Source organism: Chinchilla lanigera, unplaced genomic scaffold (assembly GCF_000276665.1).
Source record: "Chinchilla lanigera isolate Chin_1 unplaced genomic scaffold, ChiLan1.0 scaffold00018, whole genome shotgun sequence".
Classification (NCBI taxonomy): domain Eukaryota; kingdom Metazoa; phylum Chordata; class Mammalia; order Rodentia; family Chinchillidae; genus Chinchilla; species Chinchilla lanigera.
In genome coordinates, this window is record NW_004955419.1 from 4,716,275 (window position 1) to 4,726,405 (window position 10,131).

Consider the following 10,131-nt stretch of genomic DNA (forward strand, 5'->3'; position numbering starts at 1 on the left):
GATGTGCTAGGATTACAGTTGTGTGCCACCATGCCTGGTTTAAAATCCATATTTGAAATATGTCATGCAGTTGTCAAAATAATGTATAGAAGTCATTGCTATAAGATTTTATTTTGGAGGAAGAGGTTTTTGAATATAGTATGCCTTTGAAATTTTGTAGTATTTTGAGGTTTGATATATGTATAGAATATGGAGCATATTTGGCCCCCTCTGCTCCTTGGCAGAGAATATGAGCAGTAAGATATGAAGACTAATGTGCCCTTGAAAATTTCCTCCAGGATGACCATTGTTTATATCTTGTATCTTTAAAGACCATTGTATTAGTTCATACTATTAGTTTGGAGTAAGCAGTGCTTTCTTCACCAAAATACTCAGTTCTGAGTGTGGTAGTAGACACCTGTAATCACAACCACCAGAGAGGCCAACGCAGGAGGATCAAAAATTTGAGGTCAGCCTGGGAAACTTAGACCCTGACTTACAGTAGAAAATAAAAAGGGATAGGGATGTAGTTTACTCTGGGTTCAATCTCAGGTAACACTAACACACACACATAAAAAACCCTATTTATGATCTAATTAAATGTATTGTTCTGTATGTAGCCTGTGATAGTTTGTGGGCACTTTATAAAATATTATCCTAAGTTTATAAAACAAAGGAGGCAGGGTTTTTAGACTTTGTAGGCTAAATAATTGGGTTCTGGTTTTATTTTCACTGGTGACTTGCTGGGCAAGATACTTAATCCTTTTGTGCTTGTTTCTTCTCCAGAAACCTGACTCTCTGTCTGCCTCCCAGAAACATTGAGGTAGTTTATATAAAACAAGTTTAAGTCTTTTGAGAGGGCTGGGACTATGTAAATATGGGGATAAGTGTTATTTCTTTAATTCCCTTTTCTCTGTGGTTTTTAGATTGGTCATTAGTACTTAGGTAGCTTAATTTGTGAGAAACTTGGTTAGAGATGAGAATGCTGTGACTAAAGATCAGAGATGTCTGCATACTGAAATTTGTTCATTGTTTGCTGTAGTGTGTCCTCACCTTTCCTAGTTTATTTCTGTAGCCCAGAGTTGGTATTTTTGAATTCTTCAGCCACAATAGGAGCCTGTGAAGACATTCTAAGTTCTAGCTTTAAGTCAAAGATTGTTACTAAGCATGATTTCCAGAGACAGAGTACTTCTCTTGCTCATAAATTTAATTCCTTTTTTTTTTTTTTTTCCGGTACTGGGAATTGAACTCACGACCTTGCGCTAGCCAGGCAGGCGCCGTCCTGCTGAGCTAAACCCCCAGCTCCCCCCCCATTTCTTTTTTTTTTTTGTCTTTTTGAGACAGGGTCTTGCTGTGCAGTTCAGGCTGGCCGTGAGCTCACTTTGTAGTCCAGGCTGGTCCTCAAATTTGTAACAATCCCTCTGCCTCAGCCTCCTGAGTGCTGGGATTACAGGTGTGTACCACCACACCCGGCATAAATTTAATTCTTAAGTCAGAAACAATAAATATATATTTTTGTATGTATTTGCAGAAAATTGGTTAATTTCAGTGGCTTGAACAGAAGAATAGAGCTATTGCTTCTGCTAGCGTATGCGTTAAACTTCCTTGTTCTGACTTGCTGAGTACGTTTTCCTTTTTTTTGTTTTTCTTTTTAAAGTTTTAGGTATCAGGTAATTGTTTGCTATCTCCAAGTTCAGTGACAGGGTATGTTCTTATTTGAGAGGAATGATTTTTTAAAATATGATTTTTCAGTGTTGTGTTTGTCTTACTAGTTATGAAGAGCCTCCAGATGCTAGTCATAACTGATATTACAAAAAGGTAGTTTATTAGACATTAATTTGTCTTAAGCTTGGTATCACCAGCTCTGCTAGTAGTCTTACTGTGTTAGCTTTTCTAATAGTTTAGTGTCTTATATAACATGGTTGGACATTACCCATCTTACTGCTCTTCTGTTTTCATTTGTTTTGCATTGGATCTTTCATTGAAATATTATTTGTTTTTCAGAATTTGTTTAGCTGTAAAAAAACTGTTTCTGACAGGTAATTATGAGTGATTTCATACTCCATTCTAATTTTAGAAAATTGTTTATTGAGAGATGTAAGTTGAATTTATGTCAATTAAAACAAAGAAATGAGGCTAGATTAATGGTAATACAAAAAAGGTTTGAGCCTCAGAAATCTGTGTTTTTTTTCTTTTTTTTTTGACTCTTTGAGACAGGGTCTCACTATGCAGTTCTGGCTGGCCTTGAGCTCCCTTTGTAGCCCAGGCTGATCTTGAACTCACAACGATCCTCCTGCCTCAGCCTCCTGAGTGCTGGGATTACGGGCGTGCACCACCATGTCCAGCTAGAAATCTGTTAATCTTTAAATATCTAGCTTTTGGGTCTGGGGATTTAGCGCAGCGGAACAGCACCTGCCTGGCAAGAGCAAGGTCGTGAATTTGATTCCCAGTACCAGGAAAAAACCAAAAAAAAAAAAAAATCTAGCTTTTAGTTCCTGTATTGAATATTGAGATGACCAAGTTGACCTGACTTGTCCTCCTTTTTGCTAAATTTGAATTATTTCAAGTCCTAACAGTCCCTTAAGTGCACTGTCTTTGAGAAGTATAGTGACTGAGTGAATGAAGCAGTCCTATATGTTAGCTGTTCGATATGCAGATTCTCCTAACTCCTGACATCACTCACACTATATAAAATACCTGCTTTCTTTAGTTAATGTTAGCATAACTTGAAAAGGTGCAGTTGATTACATCAGTAATAAAACCACAGTCTTGCATTATGTGACTTCATGGTTCATTTCCATTTGAAAAGTGAGAATTCTGCAGCAGGTTATTTAATAAATTCTGAGGCGTTTCTGGGTCATGGATAAGATGTAGTTTCTTACAGCATCTGCAGAATTTCCTGTTCTGTGCAGTTTTCCAGGTGCTTGGGCTTTTCACAATGCCCTGTTGGGCAGATCAGCATTTTGTTCATGAATTTAATTTAAGCAAATTAGTACTGTTGATGTACAGCAACTACTAATTGTCATAAAGGAGTCTGTGTACATTTTTACTATGCTTGTTTTAGTATGCCACTACTAAGCCTGTTTTGCCAGTTTAATTTAGTAAGCATGCGGTGACATTTAAGCTCAAAAGCCCTTTTTGTGCCAAGCTTAAGATTTCTTAAGGCTTAATAATATTGTTTGCTTAAAGAGTAGATCCTTCCCTAGATAAATTTGCTCTTAAAGTGAAAGTGGAATATATGACTTTGGTTATGTTTAGTTAACCTAACTGAAAAGTAGTACATTTTAAGACAGATAGGTAGTGACCTAATAAAAAAGAGGTTCATTTCTAAAAGTTAAGATGGAGCCAGTTCATTTTTAAGATATTTATAGTTCTACGTAGATTTGAAATTCATCAAACGTTGCATCTAATCATAGATTTCTATATAGTTTAGCCAGCCTACATTTTAACCCATTGAAGTTTTAGATACTGGGTAGTTCTTGCTTGAAGTAAATAACTCTGGAATACATTAAGTTAGCAAAACTAGAAGTAGAGGGAGAGGTGTTGCAATTTTGAAGTAGATTAGCAGCTGGAAAGAATAAACATTTCAAGTCCTTGGTGTGCAGGACTTCAGTTGTTTTTGAGGTGAGCTGTGAATAAGCTTCTAGTGAATAAGTTTGTAATGTCAAGGTTAGTGCAGAAGAACAGATACCAAACATAAAACATGCTAGTAATGAGGGCTTTACAAAGAATTTTTTTTTTTTTTCATGACCCTGCGCTACATTCCCAGCCCTTTTAAAAATTAAATTGGGCCAGGGTCTCTAAGTTGCTGAGTTGCCCAGGCTGGGCTTGAACTCGCACCCCTTCTGCCTCAGCATCCCAGCATGCTGGAATTACAGATGTGTGCCACCAGAGCTAGCTAAAAAGACGGCATCTTAAAAATAGGTATTAACTGTGGTGTTCTCTGATCTGTCAGCTTTGTGGTAAGTGTTGTGGAATTATATAACATTGGCTTTTGAAATTTGTCAGTACTATGTTTAGCAGTGTCTTTTATTTCTAGAGCTCAGAGTTCACATACTAGGACTTTGGTCCTGATGGTAGCTACATATGTAGGTGAACAGCAGAATATTATATTTGCAGAAATGGAAGAACAAGGGATTAACTCTAATACAGAGGGAATTAGGCTTTCAGATCACCCTTTCAGAAGTTGTATCAATTCCTCTTAGTCCCTGTATTGGTCAAGGAGGGTTGATTGAACAAATTTGAAGCCTGCCTCATTCAGTCAAGCCATTGAGTACAGGTCTTTGCAAGGACTGCAGTGGATGATCTGTAATTCTTTTAGGAAACTTGGGGTCCCGGGATTATGGGTGTAGTAATGAAACTGAGCAAAAGGGCTGACATTGGGTAGACTGTCATGGATTTGCCGAGGGCACCACGTGCAGCTTTTGTTGGTGTGGTTGTAGACTGATTTTGACACTAGCAGACCTGTCTTTGAGATATGATGATGCTATTTAATAGTTTAGTAGATCTCGCTTCAAGTCTAAAGTTAGAATAAAGTGGGGCCTGGGATATAGCTCAGCCGCACTGCACCTGTCTGGCAATTTGAGGTTGTGAGTTCAATTCCTGGTATCCAAAAAAAAAAAAAGTTGGAATAAAGCCTCTGATTTACAGTTATAGTGAGGACTAAGGAAGAAAATTGTAGGCTGTGAAACATAACTTTTGGGTTTTTTGTTGCTTTGTTTTATGAGAGAGGGTCTTGGTGTATAGTTCAGGCTGCCTCTGAACTAACTGTATATATAGCCCAGGCTGGCCTCGAACTTGGGGCACTCTTCCTGCCTCAACCTCCTGAATGCTGGGATTAGGCATGTGCCACCACACCTGGCTAACTGTTTTGTTTTTTTTTAAGGGAGGATTGAGCAGAAACTACGGGCAGGCTTTGAAGAGATTTGGAATTTTGAGTCAGAAGGGCCTGTGACCTATATAAAATGAAACGCTACAGTGAACTTCCGTCAACCAGCTTCAGCAGTTACCAGCATCTTGTTGCCCTTACTTCATGGTCCCTTATAATTATGTTTTTTTTTTTTTTTTTTTCTGGAGTATTTACAGCAAATCCTAGACATCATTTACTGTCATCCATAAATCAGTAATGTGTTTTCAAATGATAAGAACCTAGAAAAAAAAATAACAAAACTATTTTAACCCCCTAACTTATTTCCTTATCTTATACAGTGGTACCTTGGTATTTGTTAATTGATTAATTGGATGAGTACCAAAGATGATGAGTACCATCATATTGGTGTGTGTTTGTTGTTGAAACAGGGTCTCTGTGCAGTTCAGGCTGGCTTCAACTTGCAGTGATCTTTCTCCTTAGTCTTCTGAGTGCTGGGATTACAAGTAGCACACTTGGCAGTACCATATTGTTTTAACTGAAAAGAGTAGCAAGTCATGAGGCAGTTGCCACTGACAGATTCTAGCTTGTAAGAAAAGCACGAAATCATGAACACTGCAACCACATTTTCATGTCAAAATGCATTGAGTACCAAATTCAACAAGTTTTTAAGTAGTGGCATACAGAGGTTTGCCTGTACTCAGAAGGACCTGGGTTTGAAACATAGCTCTACCACTATACTTTGTGCATTAAGCATATTATTTGCATGTCTGGTTCCTCAGCTGTGACATTAAGAGAATACCTTATGGTATTATTTTGAACTTAAATGAAAGAACATACAAAATGCCTAACACAGATGTTCTTAGGAAGTATCTCAGGCCCTCTTCTGAGCCTCCTATGGCATGTGGATTTCCCTTTAGTATTGCAAAGAACAGTAGTGTTCCGGAAGTATTATCCACTAGCCTAGTGCAGTTTCTTCTCTGGGCTGTGAGTAAAGATCAAATGATATGATGTCTGTTCTCCTCTCCTGCAGTATCATTATTCCCCTGTCTACCGGCTCATTCCATTCAAGACACAACATACTGTATTTTTTCTAGATGTTTATATTTTTTAAAAACCCTTCTTGATTGCACTGTCTCTTCTAGCTACTACCCAATTTTCCTGCTTCCTTTTGCTGTGAAACTTCTTGGAAAAAGAAATTGTTTCTAGTTGTCTTTACTTCTGTTCTTTCCTGTACTGAAACCGTCAACTCCATCACTCTAATGAAACAGTTCTTGTCAAAAATCACCAAGTATATTTACTGTTTGACCTAAGTGGCAGCCTTTGGTACAGTGGTTACCTGCCTTTTTTGAAACACTTCCTGCTTTGGTTTTTAGGGTGCCACACTCTGCTGGCTTTTCTTTGCCTCCTTGGCTTTTTCTCAGTCTCTTTTGTTGGCTCTTCCTCATTACTCCACTTCTTCATATTGGAATACCCCATGGGATCTCTGCTCCTTACCCTCTGTCCCTTGGTGCTCTCTCCCGATCTCATGGCTTTGAATACCATGTGTGTGCTGATGACTCACAAAATTTTTTCTTTTGACTTCTGCTCTAGGCTTGTATATCCTAGTTACAGTGTGACATCTACTTACATATTTTACTGGCTCTTTAAACTGAATTTGTCTAAATTCAGACTCATCTTTACGCTGTCCTCTCTTTGTCCTTAGTCTTCCACATCTTTTTGGTCTTTTTTTTTTGAGACAGGGTCTCCCTATGCAGTTCAGGCTGCCCTTGAGCTCACTTTGTAGCCCAGACTGGTCTCAACTCGCAACTATCCTCCTGCCTCAGCCTTCCGAGTGCTGGGATTACAGGTGTGTGCCACCACTCCCGGCAATCTTCCACATCTTAGTTAAGTAGCATCTCCATCTTTGTAGTTGCTCAGACCAAAAACATGGAGTCATCCTTGATTCTCTTTCTGTCACACATCACATCTGATCCATTAGGAAAGATTTATTTATTTATAGACAAGGTCTCTTTACGTATCTCATGCTGACCCTGAACTCACTAAGTCGCTCAGGCTGGCCTCGAACTCTCAGTGATCCTTTTGCCTCAGCCTCCTAGGGACTGGAATTGCAGGCATGCACCACCATGGCTGGTTGAGCCTTTACTAAGCATTGTGCTCACAAGTTCTTTTGGGGGATTTCAGAGAGAGGTTGAAACACATCACTGAAAATGCCATTGTAGTAATTTGGGAGAAAAAGTGATAAAGGGAGTGGAAGTGGGTGTAGAAAGGGTCACCTTGGAACTGCTGAGAGTATGGTAACCGAGTGTAAAGGCTGTGACAAGTTTGACAACTACAGAGTCTCAGACAAATTTAGTTGATTGGGCAGTTTGAGGTGCCCTGGCAGAAGCAAGGAACCCAAGTGAGATTGGGAGGCAAGCTGTTCATTTTGGTATTGAGTTTGCAGGTGTGGTGACAGGTGAGATCTGATAAAAGGAACGTGCTATGGCTTCGGTTGCTTCATTTTGTTCGATAGAGCTAACTGCCAGAAAGAGAAGTCAGTTGCTGAGTCTATTGATGGGGTCAGAATTTAGATACTTGATTTGGAAAATTGCTGCTAAATCATCTGAATTTTCTTTTTGAGGTGTACGTGCTTCAATTGTTTACCTAGGTTTGTTAGGTAAGTTGTAAAAACACTTCATATATTCTTAGTAGTTTCATACAACTTAAATCCCTCTCATCTCTCCTTTACTGCTGCTTCATTGGCTATGGGTATCTAAGCAGTGTCTGTTTTACCCCTTTGAGAACAGATGAGAGTTCCCAACTAGTAACCTTGATTACCTTGTTAAGTAAGATGAGGACCCTGCTTATTTGAGTTAAAAGGTTTGCATGAACATTCCAGAGTTCCATTTGTGTGTGTGTGTGTGTGTGTGTGTGTTCGTTTTTAAAATCCTTTGGGACATAGAGCCACATTAGAAGAAGATAGGCCTTCTAACCTACTAAGGGTAGTTAAGGTGTTCATTGCCAAAAGATTTCTGTAACAACCTGCACTTGAAAAAATACAGAAGATATCAAAGGATTTAGCTTTAATTCCAGGCAAATTCAAGAAGAGTAAGGCTCTTTTAAAATTCTTTTTTTTTTCTTTTGTCTTTTTGAGACAGGGTTTCACTATGTAGTTCAAACTGGCCTTGAACTCACTTTGTGCCCCAGGATGACCTCAAACTCACAGCAATCCTCCTTCCTCAGCCTCCTGAATGCTGGGATTATAGACAGGCATGCGCCACCACACCTGACCCCAAAGTTTTTTGAAAATTCTTTTTTTTTGGGGGGGGGGGTTCTTTTTGAGACAGGGTTTCACTATGGAGCTCAAGTTGGCTTTGAACTCACTTTGAGTAAAGTTCTCTTAGATTTAGTACTTTTCAGAGCTTTGTAACTGGAGTTGGCTTTTTTCTTTCTTTTTTTCTTTTTTCTTTTTGGTTTACCCACAGCCAGAAGCCCTCTTTTGAATTTTGAGACAGGGTCTTACTCAGTTGCTCATGTTGTGCTTGAATTTGTGATTCTCCTGCCTCAGCCTTCCACAGTGCTGGGATCACAAGTCTGTGTCACTATGCTCAGATGCTGGAGGGTTTTTGACTCAAAGGTTACTTATAGGAGAAGGAAATTATTTGCAAAATGATGTTGATTAATATGTATACTTTTTATTTATAGGCTACCTAATGGTGCATGATATTTAAGGTTTTATACTTAGGCATTTTTTAGTAGTTGAATAATGCCTCAAGTTTATTAAAAACTTGGAATTCACCAACTTGGTTTAGGAGGGTGACCTTGAGCATATTGGTTATCTCTGTTCACTCTTTTCCTTTGTGAGTTTTTTTTAGCCCTGCTCTGTTCGAGAATCACTCAGTCCAGAATCACCCACTCAGCTAGTGGCAGAGTTGGGGTGAGAGGAGGATTTTTTTCTTTTCTTTTTCTTTTGAGACAGGGTCTCACTATGTAGTTCAGGTTGACCTCATTCCTCAGCCTCCTGAGTGTGGCAGTTATAGGCGTGTGCCACCATGTCCTGCTGAGAGGAGGGTTTCCTGACCTTTAGTGTTGGGTTCCTTCTACCACATCACACTTGTGCTTTAGAAATATGGATTGGAAAAGCTCTACCGGTTACATTGCTAGCAGCTACTAATGTTCAGTAGAATAATTTTTTCTTTGTTCCTGCTGAAAAGTTTTTTTGTTTTGTTTTGTTTTGTTTTGTTTTTTTGGTCTTTTTGAGACAGGGTCTTGCTATGCATTTCAGGCTGGCCTTGAGCTCACTTTGTAGCCCAGGCTGGTCTCAAACTCGCAATGATCCTCCTGCCTCAGCCTCCTGAGTGCTGGGATTATAGGTGTGTGCCACCATGCCCAGTTGTCCTGTTAGTATCTGTGCAGCAGTAGCCACTGCTGACCAGTTGTGATGTGCCTGCTGAGGAGTGGAAAAACAAAATAGGAAATAGTCTGTGGAACTCTATAATAGTTACTATTTTATTGTTTTTGGGACAGGTTCTAGCTATATAGTTCAGACTTGTCTTGAACTCACTCTGTAGCCCAGGTTGGGCTCGAATTCGTGGGTGACAATCCTCCTACCTCAGCCTCTTGATTGCTGAGATTACAGTATAATCATTTACCACTAAGCCTGGCTTTTCTAGTAGATATTATTTTAAACATGTAGAAGAAATTGCAACATAGTTTCTGAGATTTGTTCTTAGAAATTGTTTTTTTCTAACTACTTAGTTTTACTGAATGTTTAGTGATTTTATATGTATGTATGTATTTATTTAGGTTTTTTGAGACCCAGTCTTGCTACATAGTTCAGGCTGACTTTGAATTCACTATGTAGCCCACGCTGGCCTGCTTCAGGCTCCCTAGTTCTGGGATCACAGGCATGTACCACCATGCCCCGCTGATTTTATATTTTTTAAAATTGACTTACTGATAGCCGGGCATGGTGGTGCACACCTGTCATCCCACTTAGGAGGCTGAGGCAGGCGGATTGTGGTGAGTTCGAGACCAGCCTGGGCTACAAAGTGAGCTCAAGGCCAGCCTGAACTGCATAGTGAGAACCTATCTCAAAAAAGAACCCGACCCCCCGCCTGCCCGCCAAAAAAAATTGACTTAATGAGTGAATGTTAGTCTTTTTTTTTTTGAATGTTAGTCTTAACAGTATTGGAATTTGACTTCCTATTTGAAGATACTTTATTTCTTTACTTTTTTTGTCTTTTTGAGACAGGGTCTCACTATGCAATTCAGGCTGTCCTTGAGCTCACTTTGTAGCCCAG